Here is a 16,995-nt window from a genome sequence, read left to right as displayed (position 1 = left end):
GCATGTTACTTTCTGGAAAATATGATAGCTCACCAACCACATCTGCTAGTCAGATATTAAAACACAGTATTTGTGAATAAGTTGATTCTGTCTCCCCACATGGAGTTTGACTGTATTCGCCCGCCCACATCTCGCCTTGGCTGTTTGTGGCCCCAGTTGGGATCTGTGGCTCTTGTCACCTCGCTCTGTTGTTTCACGCCAGCAGCACGTTGCCATCCATTACCAGAAGTAGTCCTCGCAACTTAGGACCAGTTTTGTACCAAACACGTCTGATGTTTTGATGCCATTGTCTTTTGTTAGGTTAATGCATTAAAAGTTTTATGTACTTTGTTTTTTTGGTGCCTGTATCTTTTCTTAGTCCTTTCTTCTTCTCCTGTGGTTTACTCCAGAACTCAGGTTTGGTTTTCTTTTGTTTTGCCTTCTCCCTTTTTTACATCCATTTTAGTTTCCTAGCTGCTGAAACTAATACCACACAATGGATTGGCTTATGGTATTGAAGCTAGAACTGCAAAATCAAGGCATCAGCAAAGCAATGCTTTCTCCCTGAAGATTGTTGTGTTCTAGAACTGACTGCTGGCACTTCTTGGTCCTTGCCTTTCACATCCGATGGCAATACACACAGCAGAGTCTTCCTTCGCTTGAAGTTCTTTTGACTCCCAGCTTCAGGCTGCTCCCCAAGGCTTCTCTTCCTTTGTCCAATCTCCTTTCCTTCTAAGGACCTCAGCCACTTTGGGTTAAGGCCCACCCTCCTTCAGTGTGGGCACCTTAACTCACAACATCTTCAAAGGTCCGACTTACAGATGGGTTCACACCCACAGGACCAGGGGTTGGGACCTGAACCTGCCATTTGTGGGGACATGATGCAATCTCTAACAATCTCACATTGGCGGCTGTTTCCAAAGGAGCTCTCCAGAAGCCAGTATTGAAGTATCCCTGGGTAAGTAAGATCAGGAGAAAGTTTTTTATTCAAATAATTGAGAATGCAGCACCCCAAAGTGAAAGAAAGCAGGCTCCATGTACCTAGAAGCCCAGCTTTAATTACAGCATCTCTGGAGAATATTTTCAGGGAAAACAGTATTTGAATGCTGTAGCCATTTGAAGATTCTGTGGACTCCAGAAAATACTGTCCTTTGGGCTAATCATTCCTGTGTGTGTAACCTGTTGAGGGTGGGGCATTTTGATTAAATTACTTCACTTAAGGGCCTTTGATTAGACTGCAGGGCCAAGGGCAGGTTTTGATCCTTTTACTGGAGTACTTTTTTAATAACACAGAAGACTAAAACGACGTTGATACAGTAAAAGCTGCAGAAACAGAGAGGAAATGCCCAGAAGCTGAGCGGGAAGGCCCCAGGAACCAGAAGCTGAGGGAAACCACTGTCTCCAGAAGCTGAAAGCAACAGGGCCCAGAGGAGAGGGCAGAGGGGAGCTGTTGATGCCATTGTGCCTGATGGCCCACAGGGGCAGCTCAGGGAGAAAGCATCCCCTGATGGAGCCTTGAACTAGACAGTTTCACAGCCTACAAAGTGTAAGGTTTTAAGCTAATAAAGCCCCCTTGTAAAAGCCAACCCTCTGCTGATATATTGCCTTGGTAGCCTTTAGCAACCTAACACAAATGGTCAAAAGATTCTATATCAGCAACTGCACTCGTTTGAGTTTCCTAGACTGCTCAAGCAAACACCATGATAGGGGTTGACTTAAAAAATAGCAATTTAAAAGAAAGTCCAGATCAAGGTCATGCTTTCTTCTCTAAGACTGTGGTTCTCTGGGTTGCCTGTCAGGAATCCTTGGTCCTCATTCATTTCATGGCAAGGCGCAAGGCAGCATCTCCTGGCCTCTCCCTTCTCTTCCCGGTTCCTCTGAGGTTGAGCTTCTGCTCCATCTGTGGTTTTCTCAGTCTGAATTTCATTCTTTTGCAAAGGACTCCAGTAGTAGGATTAAGACCCTTCCCTACTGAGGTGGGATTAAGACCCTTCCTGACTGAGGTGGGACACACCTTAAGTCACCTCACAGAAAGGTCCTCCTTACAACATCAAGAAGTCATACTTTGCCAAAGGATGAAAGCCAGCAATCATGGGTAATCTAATCTTTAAAACCAAAACTTCAAATAAAAGGGTCATTGGGCAAACTTGGTTCTTTTTATATTCAGGGCAGCCTGCAGGTGGATGACCTGATGACCTATTAGGAAAGCAGTTCTCTAGTGCAAACCCCAACTTTGAACACAAGTTGACTCCTGACTGCTTCTTGCTGTTTAACTTGGAGCACATCTCTGAACTTCACATAGGAGGATGTTCCTCATTGGCAAAATGGGGTAAAACCTCCCCCACCTCCCATAGCCCATGGGATCGGATCATGATTAAAGGAGGTGATCTAAGAGAACCTGGCCATGCGTTGTCTCATATACTGTTAAAGTCATTTCTAGGAACTCCTATCCCTCATCACTCAAGTTTGAAAACAGCATGATTTGCTTGACTTTCGGTCTACGTCATGAGTTTTTTAATATTATAATCTCCACTCAGCATTGGCCTTAATATACCTAAATCTCCAGAAGGTGCTGAAGGAAGAAAACCAGTGCAAGTGCATTTTTCTCTGCACTTGCTGTCTGGAATGGAAGGCTTGGGGCTCCATTTGTCACCTGTAATGTCGGTCAGCAGGAGTTCTAGAGACCTTCCTGAAGTAACACAGCCTCTCCCTTCACTTGCCCATGGAAACATCCACAGCCACTGATGGCTAAATTCCCTTAAATAGGGTCCCCACCCCTTACCCCCATGGGGTTATCTCAATTTGGGGTTTATGGTAAAAAGAACACAAAAGGAAGACTTTTCTTCCTGAAGATTTATCAGCAGTCTTTCTATACTATAGGCTTTAAAAACAATTAGCATCACGATCAGAGTCTACCAGAGGAAGCTCTGTGTACACAAGGGGCTCTCCGAGTGGGGTTCCCCCACCCACCTGCCAGCAGCCACAGCATCACCTGGGAGTTTGTTGGAAATGCAAATTCTCAGACCCAGACCCAGACCTGCTGAATCAGAAACTCCACGCATGGGGCAGGCTGTTTCATTGGACAGTTGTCCAGGTGACTCTGATTCAAGGTCAGGCTTGAGACCCTCTGGCTGAGAGGCCAGGCACTAGACCAGCCCCCTGTATTTTACAAAAAGGAAACTGAGTTCCAGAGAGGATAAGGGACTTGTCCAAATTTTCATTTGCTTAGTGGCTGAGGCAAGACTGGATTGGAAAATTGCCTAGTCCGTGAATTCTAAGACAGAGTAAAACCAACCCAAAGCTCTTTGTGCTCCAGGCAACTGAAAACACTTCTGTGAGCTAAACATGCAAATCAGAAGCTTTGGAGTTCATTTCTGTCAGTTCAGTGAACAGTGACATCTGTAGGTGAGTAAAATACCCATCCTCAAAGTTCTCCTAAACCCTTAAGTTTTGTAGGAAGTCTTCTTTTCTTAAAAGCACTTTACGGGAAGCAGATGTGGTTCAAGCAGTTGTGCACCTGCCTAACACTTGGCAAGTACTGGGTTCGGTTCTTGGTGCCTCCTAAAGAAGACAAAGTACACAGTGAGTTGACGCGAAGGGCTGGTGTGGCAAGCTGATGCAACAAGATGGCACAACGAGACAACACAATGAGGAAACACTACAAGAGCTGCAAAAGCAGGGAGCGGATGTGGCTCAAGCAGTTGGACACCTCCCTCCCATACGGGAGGTCCCAGGTTCAGTTCCTGGTGCCTCGCAAAAAAAAAAAAAAAGAAGACAAGCAGCTTGACACAGAGAGCAGACAGTGAGTACAAACAACGAGAGGGTGAGAAAGAGAAGAGAAGAGAAAAGAAAAAAAAATCCTTTGAAAACACAAACTTTAAGTCCACACCCTTTAAAATTCCAGTTTTTCAAAGCATCTGTTTAGAAATGACTAGGCTTTGTCTTGTATCCTTTGTGTTATTCTTTGTCCAAACTCAATGTGCAATTCCTAAAAGCAGCAACCACTCCACTTCCCCTTGCTCTAGATATGTCTAACAAGAGAAAGAACATCATTGACGAATGGTGGAAATTTCATAAAGCAAAACAAATTATTTTAATCTAAGAATATATTTGTTGATTGTCACTTTAATGGGCATATTTATTACCTTTAAGTTGAAAACATCCCGTCTACAGAAATACATTTAATTTCCCTAGCTGTCTAACAAATGTGAGATGGTTTGAAATCTTGCCCGATTCAATCCCTGCTTCTTAAATGTAAGCACTAAAAGGTTAATGGCCTAATTTAAAGTCAATGAAAATAACTTAGGTTTACAATTAATTTCTTGCAGTCACTTTGAGATGAAGGCACTTCCTACAGATGCTTTGTTTTTCCTAGTAATCAAGACTGACGAAAGAGTAATTTATAAAAATGTCTGTAACCCAACTCTATACTTCCTGTTATGGTCTTACCATTATGATATAAAGGAACCAAAGGCATTCTGAATAAAATTTTGCTAATTGTTTGAAAAAATAAAAGGCACCTATAATACAACACCTGGTTTCCAACGAATAAAGAAATATTTAGAAGTCACTAAGCCTAGAAATAAGCAGTAATTCAATATAAAAAATCCCTGTCCCTCCCGGGGATGAGCCTCCCTGGCACCAAGGGATTCCTACCGAGCACCAGCTGATGATGTAACTACCAAAAGACCATGAACAAAGAGGTCAACTCAGACTAGCAGAATATCTCAGCCTACATGTAATAGCAGGTGTTAAAAACTGCTTTTTGACTTTGGATAAAAAAGGCGGAAATGGAAAGGACAAGTGATTTTATATGGCTAAAAGTCTCCAAAGAAGAGTCGGGAGGTCATCAGGGGGTGATGCTTAGGCATGCCTCAGCAGGGTACCAGAGACAGCCAAGGTAGATGGAAACCCAGGTGCTGGTTCTCCTGAGGACTGCAGCGACCCACAGGTTCTAGGGTCAAGGCAGATGGCTCTGGAGTTCAGAGCCATGTCAGTTGGCCCTACTTTGGAGTTTGTGTTCCTGAGTGTGATGGAGTTGGACTCAGATATAACCTTTCTACACATGCCTCTTCTGTTACTTTTACTGGACCTGTGGTTGTGTTTGGGTTGGTGTATACTCAGGAGACCTGAATCTCTGAACTGTACATGTGATGCCAGGCCCTGGGCCTCAGCAGACTTGTAGCTCCTACCCTCTGGTTTGTTGGACTTACCCTGGCCAGCTGACAGGGAGGTGAAGAGGGTCAATCACCAACCTGGGAGCCAAGAGTGCCTACAGCTACAAGCAGGAGAATTGCAGTCATCACCCATGTGGAATCTAAATCCCCTCTTGATGTAGAAGCAGACTGGACATAATAATCCCAGGGTCCAACACGCAGTGCTGATGCACGAAAGGAGTGCCGTGCCACGCAGGGGTGTTCCCCGCGTAAGGGAACCCCACGCACAAGGAGTGTGCCCCCTAAGGAGAGCCGCCCAGTGTGAAAGAGGGTGCAGCCTGCCCAGGAATGGTGCCGCACACATGGAGAGCTGACACAACAAGATGAAGCAACAAAAAGAAACACAGATTCCAGTGCTGTTGACAACAACAGAAGCAGACAAAGAAGAACACACAGCAAATAGACACAGAGAACAGACAACTGGGGCGGGGGGAAAGGGAGAGAAATAAATACATCTTTAAAAAAAATAAATAAAGCCAGGGTCCACAGGATGGAGGAATAGAGTATGGATTAGAATGGACTTACTGGTGTACTGCTGGGGAACTACAGTGAATAGTAAGGGAAGAAATTGTAGTAGTGATGTGGAGAGGGTGGCCATGGTGGCTGCTGATGGTAGGGAGAGGGAAGAAGAGATATGGTGCGGGGGCATTTTCAGGGTTTGGAGTTGTCCTAGGTGGTGCTGCAGGGATGGATGCTGGATGTGTTGTGTCCTGTCGTGTCCCACTGGGTGGACTGGGGGAGAGTGTGGATGACAACGTGGACCCCTGTCCATGGGCTGCAGCGGTTCTCCAGAACGTATTTGCCGAGTACAGTGGATGTGCCACAATGATGGAAGAGTTTGTTGATGTGGGAGGGGTGGTGTGTGGGGGGGTGGGGGGTATATGGGGACCTCATATTTTTTTTATGTAACATTTAAAAGAAAATAAATAAGAAGAAAAAATCCCAGTCACTTAAGGTGGGGAAAGGTTTTTTTTTGGTATTTATTTTTTTTAATGTTACATTAAAAAAAATGAGGTCCCCAGATATCCCCCCGCCCTCTCACCCCACTCCTCCCCCCATAACAACAATCTCCTCCATCATCATGAGACATTCATTGCAATTGGTGAATACATCTCTGAGCACCACTGCACCTCATGATCAATGGTCCACACCATAGCCCACACTCTCCCCCAGTCCACCCAGTGGGCCCTGGCAGGACATACAATGTCTGGTTACTGTCCCCACAGCACCACCCAGGACAACTCCAACCCCCAAAAAGGCCCCCACATCACATCTCTTCCTGGTGGGGAAAGTTTTCATGTCATGGGGGTGCCCGTAGTGAATGAGGCACCAGCATCCCTTAATCTGAAATAGTCTCACATAAAACGAGCCTGCCGGACGCCCCAAGTCTTAAAGGTGTCTGCCTGGCCCTGGCGCAGGTCCATTAGCGAAGCTGCTCGTTGTTCATCATCCCCACCCTAAGACCAGGCGAGGGCACTGCTGCAGCTTCTAGGTGTCAGCACAAGGGGGTCGGAAGTCCCCAGGTGCACCCCTCTCTGTGGAAGGAGTCCCTGGGCCTTTGGGGCCTGGGGCAAACTTCAGGCTGGAGAACTGTGTCCCAAGCTGGGGGCCTTGATGCTGGGGATGTTGTTCTGCTTGTGGAAGTCAGCCATCACCTGATGGGTGTGGCCATGGTCACGGATCAGCAGCTCGACGGGCTGGTGGATGCGCTTCCCGTAGGGGGAAGACATCAGCACCCAAACGGGCTGTCCGTGCTCCTGTGGGGGTTCATCAAGATGCTGCCATCAGCAGGGGTATGCCAAGGCAGCTGCCTGAATCCCACCAAGGGGCGCCAGGTGGACACACCCCTGTACCCCACCATGGTGCACCAGGTGGGTGCCTGCACACCTGCACCCTGCTTAGTTGTGTCATGTGAGTGCCCACGTACCTGCACCCTGCCGTGGTGCACCAGGTGGGTCCACCCTGGTCCCTCACAGGCTACTCTGAAGCCTGTGGGCCCCTTTACCATGCGAGCCTTTGGGCCTCTGCTCAGAACCCACCAGTGTCCCCAGGTCCCTCCGAGGTGACAGCAAAGCTCTTTAAGTGCCTTCAGGCTCTGCGGCGTGAGCCCGCCTCCCTCTGACCACACCTGCATGTCCTGAGTCCCTCTCCCTTCTCCCAGCCATCTCCTGCCTGCCTTTCTTCCCGCCCTGACCCTCCTTCTTGCCCCAAACACACAGGGCTCCTTCCAGCTCCAGCAGTGCGGGGGTTCCCCTCATGAAATCGGCTAGAGGTCTTAAAAGCCAAAACTAAAAAAGGATTTCAGACACCAGAAAGAATTTCTGCCCCTACTTCCATCGCTTCCCCAGGGACTATGGAATTACCAGACTTCACAATCACCTTTATCAGAGTGTCCAGCTTTCAACCTGCCCTTCAGAATTCGAAGTTCCTAGTGCCATGGTCACATGAGCCAATTCCTAAAAGAATCAATATATAAATAATATAAAATAATATATAGGCATATAACATATAAAAGATGTCGTATTTATAATAAAATTAATGTATTAACTGTAAACACTATACATTGTCAGTAGCAGTGCTCTGGAGAACGCTGACTGATACAGTGGGGAACTGTATAATGAAGGCATCAGGCTGATAATAAAGGAGCCCACGGATCCATCTTTAATCAGCATCAATAAAAGGGGACAACCAGAATGTAAGGTATGAAGCAAAGGAAATAGCACCACCTGTGAAGTATCCTCTGAGAAATTCAACCCAAATCTATGTGAGTCTGAAGATCTAATTTTCAGCTTGATAGGAAAGAGAGAAATAGAAGAGCAAATTAACACCAAATAAAAAATGTGGGGCACTCTACAGAACAACTGATCCAATTTCCCCAATAAACTGGTGATATGAAAACTAGATGAGGGAAAGGTATAGTTATAGAAAAAGAAACTAAACATCTAAACATAACACTTAAAAGTAATGTGTGGCCTTTGGATCCTGATTCAAACAAATCAACAGATAAAAATATACTTTTTGAGATAGCATGGGAAGTTTAGACTATGGACTCTGAAAAATTAGGATTTATAGAGTTCAGAGATTCATATTGTTTTAATCAAACGGCTCTTGTATGCACTAAAACCCTTTAAAACCCTCAAAGTGAATCAAGGAGCACTAAGACGTATACACCTTCAACCCTTGAAACCGTGGAGAAATCTCATACAGCAGGAAGTGGTCTTACAGGATGAGACAGAAATGGGGCCAATTTATCAAAGAAAAGGCTTGCTGTCACACCTAGTTCCAAGTAAATGAAAGTTTTCCTCTTAATAAGGTTATGGAGACAGGTCAAAAGAGAACCAACTTAGTTTTCAGAAGGGGCACAAGAAAACTGTTCACCTTCAGTGAAATAATGCCATAGGCTTTTGTTTTTACCTTATAGAAAGGACATTCTAGGACTGAGGATAAGTACAGTTGTGTCAGTTGTGGCAGACTCAATCTGTCCAGATATGATTCTTCACCTGAAATAAAAAAGCATCCCAATCAGTTATGTTTGAATTTTGGTACATGTAATGAAAAAAATCATGAACACACCACAGGAATTCATTCATTCCAGAAGCGTGATGGACTTTTAAGCGACACTGGAAAATGAACTTGTTAGAATTATGCCCTCTTGCTTGCTTAACCAGTGACATCTCATTTTGGCTTCTACAAGTCCAAATTCCTAACTTCTGTTATTGGGATTAGTGGAAATCTTTAAGCACAGAGATCCAGCAATGTGACATATCTGAAGTCAAGATGATCAGTGCCATCCTCGCAAAGGATTAGAATTGCTCTCAACCTACAGCATATTACTCTGCTTCATGATCACCGTATCCCCAGAGAACACAGCTCCTCAGCTAGGGCAGCAGCATCTGTTTACCCAAAACTGCTTTCCTCCCTCCAGAAGATGCTCTCGCATTCTTTAACCTGGGTTGATAGCCTGCCACTTCAGACATTTTTTGGGATCATTAGGGAAGAGAAACAAAGGTACAGCATCACTCAATGTAAAAGGTCCACAGGCCTCAGAGCATCACAAGTTCTTTTTCCACTCTCAGAAGTCATAACCAAATCACCTTGCAGCCGCTGAAGAAAATAAGGGATAAATAGTTTTGCCATCAAGTCGACTGAATGGCGTTCAATAAGCAAACATGAATGGAGAAATCTCAGTAGGACTTTGGGTGGAAAAGAATTGAAATGTGTGAAGAGAATATTTTCTAGCTTCTTACATAAAGCAGAGGCATTGGGTGGTAAATAACTGAGCTTTCCAAACGGTTCAATTAACACGGAATTCTAATTAAGTGAAAACTTTACTGATTTCCAAGATGCGCGTTGAAAGAATCAGTCTTGTACTGCAGTACTCCATAATTTTGCTGACAACTTCAGGATTCAAAGAATGATAAAGTACAGCTATGTTTTGCTCCAAGGCTTTTGTTAAAAGTCTGTCCATGTGCCCAAAGTAAATGAAACCTCTCAGATTTTACTTAGCTCTTCATTAGTGAAAGTAAAGAAATGCCTAACAGCATATTTACCCAATTTTATAACCAGAGGAAGTGCCTGAGTTTGCTAAAGGACCACTAAGGCCCTGAGCATTTGGCTGATCCTGGTAGGACTCAGTTGGGAATCTACTGACACAGCATAGTTGTTCATCCTATTAAAAAACATCTGGCAATGGTCTGCTTTTTCAGGACATGCCTGGAGTAGTCTATAGACGGTCACCATATCCTTAGCAATCAATGTTTCCAAATTTTTTTTTTCTTTCCTTTTTTTAAAGATTTGTTTATTTATTTATTTCTCTCCTGTGACCCCCACCCTGGTTGTCTATTCCCTGTGTCTATTTGCTGCGTCCTCTTTCTTTGTCCGCTTCTGTTGTTGTCAGCGGCATGGGAATCTGTATCTCTTTTTCTTGCATCATCTTGTTATGTCAGTTCTCCCTGTGGGTGGCGCCATTCTTAGGCAGGCTGCACTTTCATGCTGGGTGGCTCTCCTTACAGGGCGCACTCCATGTGCGTGGGGCTCCCCTACGCGGGTGACAGCCCTGCGTGGCACAGCATACCTTGCATGCATCAGCACTGGGTATGGGGCAGCTCCACACGGTTCAAGGAGGCCCAGGGTTTGAACTGCAGACCTCCTATGTAGTAGAAGGACACCCTATCCACTGGGCCAAGTCTGTTTCCCTCCAAATTTTCATCTTGCAGTTGACAAAGAATCAATTCTATTGTCACACAACCTGGACCCGGCAGTTTTATCAGACTTTCTACAAGAATACAGAAATTGTGAACTTCCAGGCTACCCTTTCTGAGATTACTCTGGCACTCTGCCACCAGGCTCACTAACAAGCCACTTGAGGATCCCCATGCAACAGGATCAGAGCTTGCAAAGCAGTCACTGAACCAGCGTTTGACAGATGTGAGGGACCTTGTTCGAAATGAAAGCATAAAGCTTTGAAGGCGTTAACCTCTAAGATTTCTTGTGGCATCTTATTGTTGCCATCTTTGTTTTCCACTTTGCATATCCACTGCAAAGCTCTTGCTGCCCCAGTATCAGGCAAAGTGTCTCATGTGCTTATAAAATTTAACACTTCTTTTGATGAAGTGACATTGCTTAGTTTCTTATAAAATATCTCTTCATCCATGTTGTCAGTATTTTCTTCCAGCCTCATCCAGTCCCATACTTGAGAAAACATTGGCTCACCAACTGGATCGGGGTCATTTCCATTTTCTGAATGGAACTTTATACAACAGGCATGATGGAACCTGACCCTGGAAGGTGTCAACTGTTGTGAAAAGAGCAACGGACACGGATGCACTTTGGCTGCCTTGTGAACATGATTCGCAGCTTGATGTTTCAGAGCAGCCACAGCTCTGTGTGGTAGACAATCCAACAAATGACAAAGATTCCTCCACAAGGTGAGTAAAGCCATGCCATGGGATTCTCAATTCCTCTTGATCTATCCCTAAATGAAAACAAAACAAAACATGGTCAAATATATGGAGAACAAGAGTTGCCCAACATCGTCAGTTCTTATGAAACTAATGCAGAGAAACAAAAACAAGCTTAATAATTTTTTCACTAAAATAATTACAGGGAAATCAGATGAGAAACGTGAAGCCCAGTTTATACAGCTAGTTACGAAGTTGATGAGATTTCAACTCACAGTCTAGCTCTTAGCCATGCCTCCTATGTACATACATAACAGGTGGAAGGAAGGAATTGTGTTTGCTCTAAAGTAAATTTACTCACTGCAGTCTTCTTGGATCCACACTTCATAGATTGCTGCCCACACCTGCAGCTCCATCCCTGCCCCAGGCATGGGAGAAAGGGATGTGAAGCTTCATCAGTCTCTCTGGGCAACTACCGTCTAGGCCTGCACTTGGATTAGTCCACACAGCTGTGCCTCTGTCCCTACCATGGCAAAGGAGAAAGTTGGAAGAAGCATCATTGGTCTCTGGTGCAATTAGGGAAGGTTGTGCCTCCATAGCAACAATTACATGCTTGGCTCCTACTGCACAACCAGCAAGGGGAAAGGAGAGGAAGCCCTAAACTAAAGAGAAAAACTGTGCACCCAGAAAAAATACTCTATTAAGTCAAAATGAAGACACCAACAAAAAATTACATTCCACAGCAATTATCAGGAAGCTATGGCCTAGTTAAAGAAACAAGATAAGCCTCCAGATGACATAACGGAGTTGAGACAATTACAGATGTTCAAGCAAATCTCCTTAATAAATTCAATGAGATGGCTAAAGAGATTGAGGATATTGACAAGACATTGGATGAGCACAAAGAAGAATTTGAAAGCATACATAGGAAAATAGCGGATCTTACAGGAATGAAAGTTGCAATCAATGATTTAAAAAATATTGGAATCATAGGATAGCAGATTTGAGGAGGCAGAGTAGAGGATCCATGAGTTTGAAGAAATGGCCTCTGAAAGTGAACATAGAAAAGAAAAGATGAAGAAAGGATTGGAAAAAATTGAATAAGGTCTCAGGGAACTAAATGAGAGCAAAAGGCATGCAAACACACGTGTCCCAGAAGGAGAAGAGAAGGGAAAAGGGGCGGAAGGAATATTTGAAGAAATAATGGTAAAAATTTCCCAACCCTATTGAAGGACATGGATATCCATGTCCAAGAAACACAACGTATTCCCATCTGAAAAATTCCAAATAGCCCAACTCTGAGACACATACTCATCAGAATATCAAATGCCAAAGACAAAGAGAGAATTCTGAGAGCAGCAAGAGAAAAGCAATGCATAACATATAAGGGATGTCCAATAAGATTAATGCGGATTTCTTACCAGAAACCATGGAAGCAAGGAGACAGTGGCCTGATATATTTCAGATACTGCAAGAGAAAACCTTCCAGCCAACAATATTATATCCACCAAGACCATCTTTCAAAACTGAGGGCTAAATTAGAATATTCACAGATGAACAGAAACAGAGAATTTCTGAGCAAGAAACCAGGATTTCAGGAAATATTAGAAGGTGTGCTAACAGCCTGAAAAGACAGGAGAGAGAGGCCTGGAAGAGAGTCTAGAAATGAAGATTACATCAATAAAAGTAACTAAAAGTGTCAAAAGAGTAGTGAAAATAAAATATGATAGGTAAAACTCAAATCGTCAGGGATAAACTTAACCATTGATGTAAAGCAGTTGTACTCAGAAAACTGCAACTCAATGTTAAAACAAATCATAAAAGCCCTAAATAACTGGAAGAACATTCCATGCTCATGAATTGGAAGACTAAATATCATGAAGATGACAAATCTACTCAAATTGATATACAGATTTAATGCAATCTCATTAAAAATTTCACCAGCAATAAAGGAAAAATTGAAAACAGGATCATAAAATTTATTTGAAAGGGTAAGGAGTCCTGAATAGCCAGAAACATCATAAAAAGGAAAAGTGTACCCTCATCTCCAGACTTTAAACCATATTACCTAGCTATAGTGGTAAAAGCAGCATGCTACTGGCCTAAAGACAGACACAATAGACCAATGGAACCAAACTGATGGTTCAGAAACAGACCCTCACAGGGATGGCCAAATGATGTTTGACTAGCCTGTCTAACTCATACAGCTCGGGCAGAACAATCCATTCAACAAATGGTGCTGAAAGAATTGGACAGTCATAGCAGAAAGAAGGAACTGGGACCCCTATCTCATACCTTATCCAAAAATTAACTCAAAAATGGATCAATAACCTAAATATAAAACCAAGAATCATAAAACTTCTAGAAGAAATTATTGGAAAATATCAAGACCAGGTGGTAGGTGTTGGATTCTTAAAGGAGCTAAGAGGAGGACTGAGTGGACTACTGATGTTTGACATACGTAGAAGTTTTAAGTAGCTTTACTGTAAAAGCATGGAAATGTATAGAGTGGATGGTAACACACAGTGAGTAACAGCTAGTTTATAAATGGGAATGTGACTGAAAATCGTCTAGTTATGTAAATGTCAACTGACAGAATGCTAGAGAATAATCTAGGAACTGGCTAGCACACTAAACCAAGAGGTGTACGAGAATTGTGGTTGATGGTACAGATGCAAGAGTGTCCTTTGTTAGCTAGAACAGATGTCGATCACTACTGCAGGGTGTTGGGAATGTGGAGAAGCATGGGAAAAATACAGCTGGCATGACCTCTGGACTGTGGTTAGTAGTAGTCATAGAATATTCTTGTATCTATGTGAAAGATGTACTGTGTTGATACTGAGGCAGTATGTAAAATGTGAGCCAAATGAACACTATGGACATGGTATCAATCAGATGATATTATTTTATCTCTAGCAAATGACAGACTACATTGTGGTGTGTTCATGGAGGTGTGTTGTTTGGGAATTCTGCACATATGCATGACTGTTTTATAGAAGTTACAACTTTTGTCATAAAAAATATATTTAAAAAATAATAAAGTGTTGAGTTGGGGGAAAAACACACCAAATGCAAGATAAGGTCTATGATTAGTAGTAAGATTTTGACAATATTCTTTCATAATTTGTAGCAAAAGTCTCATGACAATGCAATGTGGTGGTGGAGCGTTGATGTATGGGTCCCCTGTATGATGTTATGCATGTTTGCTTAGGAAGTTCACAACTTTTCTATTTGTTTATGTATGTTCTAATTGTTTATGTATGTTCATATATAAATGATATAAAGGTAATGGTAATAGCAATGGTTGGGGGGAAAATACTTTGTTTAGAATATTTTGACAATGCTCTTTAATCACTAGTTAAAAAGGTTTACCAACGATGCAAGTTATTGATGGTAGGGTGAATTATGACAGGCCTCTATGATGTTATACATGTTTGTTTTGTAAGTTGACAATTATCATTATACACTTATCGTGTATGTATGCTTATGAATAATATACTTCAATAAGGTTCTTTAAAAAAATGTACTCAACGAGACCAACGGGTAAAGTACTAAAACCCCAGATAGGTTAGGGTTAGGGAAAAGGGCCCTAAAGAGTTGGTTTCCCCTCGGAGCTGGGATTCAGTTAAGATTTTGGAAGGAAAAAGGCCTAGCTTGGCCAGTGGAAGTAGAAAGAAAAGAGCAAAAGGTTAAAGAAGAGGAAGAGGTGACCTTCTACACGCCCCCCCTGGGGTCTCACTGGGAATCTGAAAGACAGGGGAAGGAGACCCCGGAGGCCAAGTCCCTCCAGCGGGCCGGCCCCCAATGCCGGCGCCCCAGGCACTCCGCGCTCGCTAGCGGGAGCGGCGGCGTGAACGCGAACCTTCAGGCCTGCGAAGACCTCTACGCAGCGCGGCCGGCCCGAGGCAACGCGAGAACCGAGAGCACCCCCACCATTAGGTCCATAGCCGGCGCCTTGACGGAGGCGGGGAGGCGGGCGGGACGCCCGTTTCCGGTGGTTCGTGATTGGCCCCAGCTCCAGGAGGAGTTTCCTATTGGCCACCGCGCTCGCCGTCTTATTGGTCAGGGCGCGGAGGTGGCGCGCTTTACCGTTAGTGCAGGCTGCAGGTCCGCGGGCGCGCGCTTTCCTCGGCGTCCCGGGTGGTCCCTGCCCGGGTGAGGGTCCCTGGCGGGCGAGGACTCGGCGCAGGTGAGAGCCTGGATGGCGTTCCCGGCCTGCGCCGCCCGCCCGGCCCTGTCGGCGGTCCGGGGCCGGGCGAGTAGTCGCCCCCGCCCTGCCCCCTTGCGGGTGCCGCCTCGTCCCTCCCGCGGCCGAGCTGCCCGCTGTGGAGTCCGCGCGCGTGTCGGGCTCTCGGAGGCCGGGCCAGGGCGGGGGCGGAGCAGGGCCGAGCCCGCAGGGCCGCCCTCTGGGAGGCTCTCCCGGGCCAATCCCGCTGCCCGCGTCTCCTTTCCCGTGGCCTGCGGTGCGTGGGGCCTCCTGATACACGCGGGGGTCCCAGCCGCTACTCGATCCCCTGGTTGTGGGGATTATCCCCTCAGGCCCCTGCAGTAACCGGGCTTCTCGGCAGGAGAGGCAGATGGCTAGTTAGGACAGGGAGCCGTGGCGTGTCCATCACTGCACTGAACATTGCCGAGGACGCCTCGAATGCGTCGTGAATTCAGATTATTTCTTATAATTTATCTACTTATTCGTTTAACTGAGTCTGCTGCTGCAGTCCATATGGATATTCTGTGATTTCCTCTTTTAATGTGTTGCTTAACACGATTCTTTTTCCTTTTGATTTCTTTGTATTTTAATTCGTCCTCAGTTGTAATTTTACGCTTCAGAGAAGCATAAAGCTCTGTTGTTGATTCCTCAACAGCGAAGATTTCGGTTTGGATTGTCCTAAAATCTTTTCTTCCAAATTGAGACTTTTCCAGGTTAGACAGGGAACGGTTGTGGAGAAAAGTCTACCCGTCTTTTTGCAATTTCTTGAGGGGGAAACATAAATGAATTAATAATCGGTTTGAGTGGATTGGACATGTTTTCCCGTATTTGATATGAATATGTGTATATTTGGTGTGAAATTAAGTGTATTGCTCAATTAACTTACTCTCTCTAGTACTAGCGTCACATAGGGACCAATAATCCTATAATTTTAATGGAATTTTTACTTTTACCTGTTTTTAATATTTTTGAAAAAGAGCAAACAAAAAGGTATCTGGGATTTAGTGAGCACTACAATGTCTCAAGCATGGTTTCAAGAGCTTTACATGAATTATATAGTTTATCAGGTAAGTAGTATTCCCGTTTTAAGGATGAAGGAGCGGAGGCACAGATAGTTAAGTAGCTTACTCAAAGGTTCAGTTGTGAATAGCAGTGCGTGAATTCAAACCCAAGTGGTCTGACCCTACGATCTGGGAAGATTCAGTTTCTTCAGGCCAGAGGGATGGAACGCTGGCATCCAGCCCCAGAACGCCACAGTCTTCGGGTCGAAAGCCTCGCTTTGCTGATGTCTCGATTTTGCACTTCTCCTAGCCTCAATACCACAAACCAATAAATACCAGTTTTTTAAGCCAACCCGTTGTATGACCTCTGTTTTAGTGGCTGGGAAACTAAAACACTTTTGTAACTCATATTATATTCCTATTGTACAGTGCTGCTCAAAAGCATCAAAACAAAGGACAATTTAAATAACGCTTTCAGAGACGCTTTCAATAAGGCACCAAAAATTTGCATTTGGGCTTCATGGCTTTCTGTTCTTATGAGTATTTTTGGTATTTAAATGGAGTATTTTGACCAACATGTGATTTCAGGTATATGATAGATTGGGATAGTAAGGATGATGATACTTCTCAAAGAAATCATTGTTTGTGAAAGGGAATCTTAGGTAAACCAAGCAAAGAGCATCGATCAGAAA

General features: G+C 44.3%; 1 protein-coding gene and 1 long non-coding RNA gene across 8 annotated transcripts in view; one reads left to right on the top strand and one right to left on the bottom strand.

Annotated features, from left to right (window-relative positions):
- Positions 1–10,997, bottom strand: part of LOC131280403 (uncharacterized) — a 35,979-nt gene extending 24,982 nt beyond the window's left edge. Inside the window, exons 1-3 of one of the 2 annotated variants that reach the window (XM_058307049.2) lie at positions 10,908–10,997; positions 8,610–8,695; positions 7,575–7,651 (exon numbers count right to left, since the gene is read on the bottom strand). The gene's annotated coding sequence lies outside the window, so the exon portion shown is untranslated. Of the gene's footprint in view, positions 1–7,574; positions 7,652–8,609; positions 8,696–9,289; positions 10,863–10,907 lie in introns of those variants that run through there. The other variant, XM_058307044.1, reaches the window with a different exon arrangement.
- LOC131280405 (uncharacterized) overlaps positions 1–16,995 on the top strand; it is an 86,109-nt gene that overhangs the window by 55,342 nt on the left and 13,772 nt on the right. The gene's annotated exons all lie outside the window — the stretch shown is intronic.

The sequence above is a fragment of the Dasypus novemcinctus genome, chromosome 2 (assembly GCF_030445035.2).
Source record: "Dasypus novemcinctus isolate mDasNov1 chromosome 2, mDasNov1.1.hap2, whole genome shotgun sequence".
NCBI classification, from domain to species: Eukaryota; Metazoa; Chordata; class Mammalia; order Cingulata; family Dasypodidae; genus Dasypus; species Dasypus novemcinctus.
The sequence above is the reverse complement of the archived record's forward strand: the minus strand, read 5'-3'. Positions and strand labels throughout refer to the sequence as shown.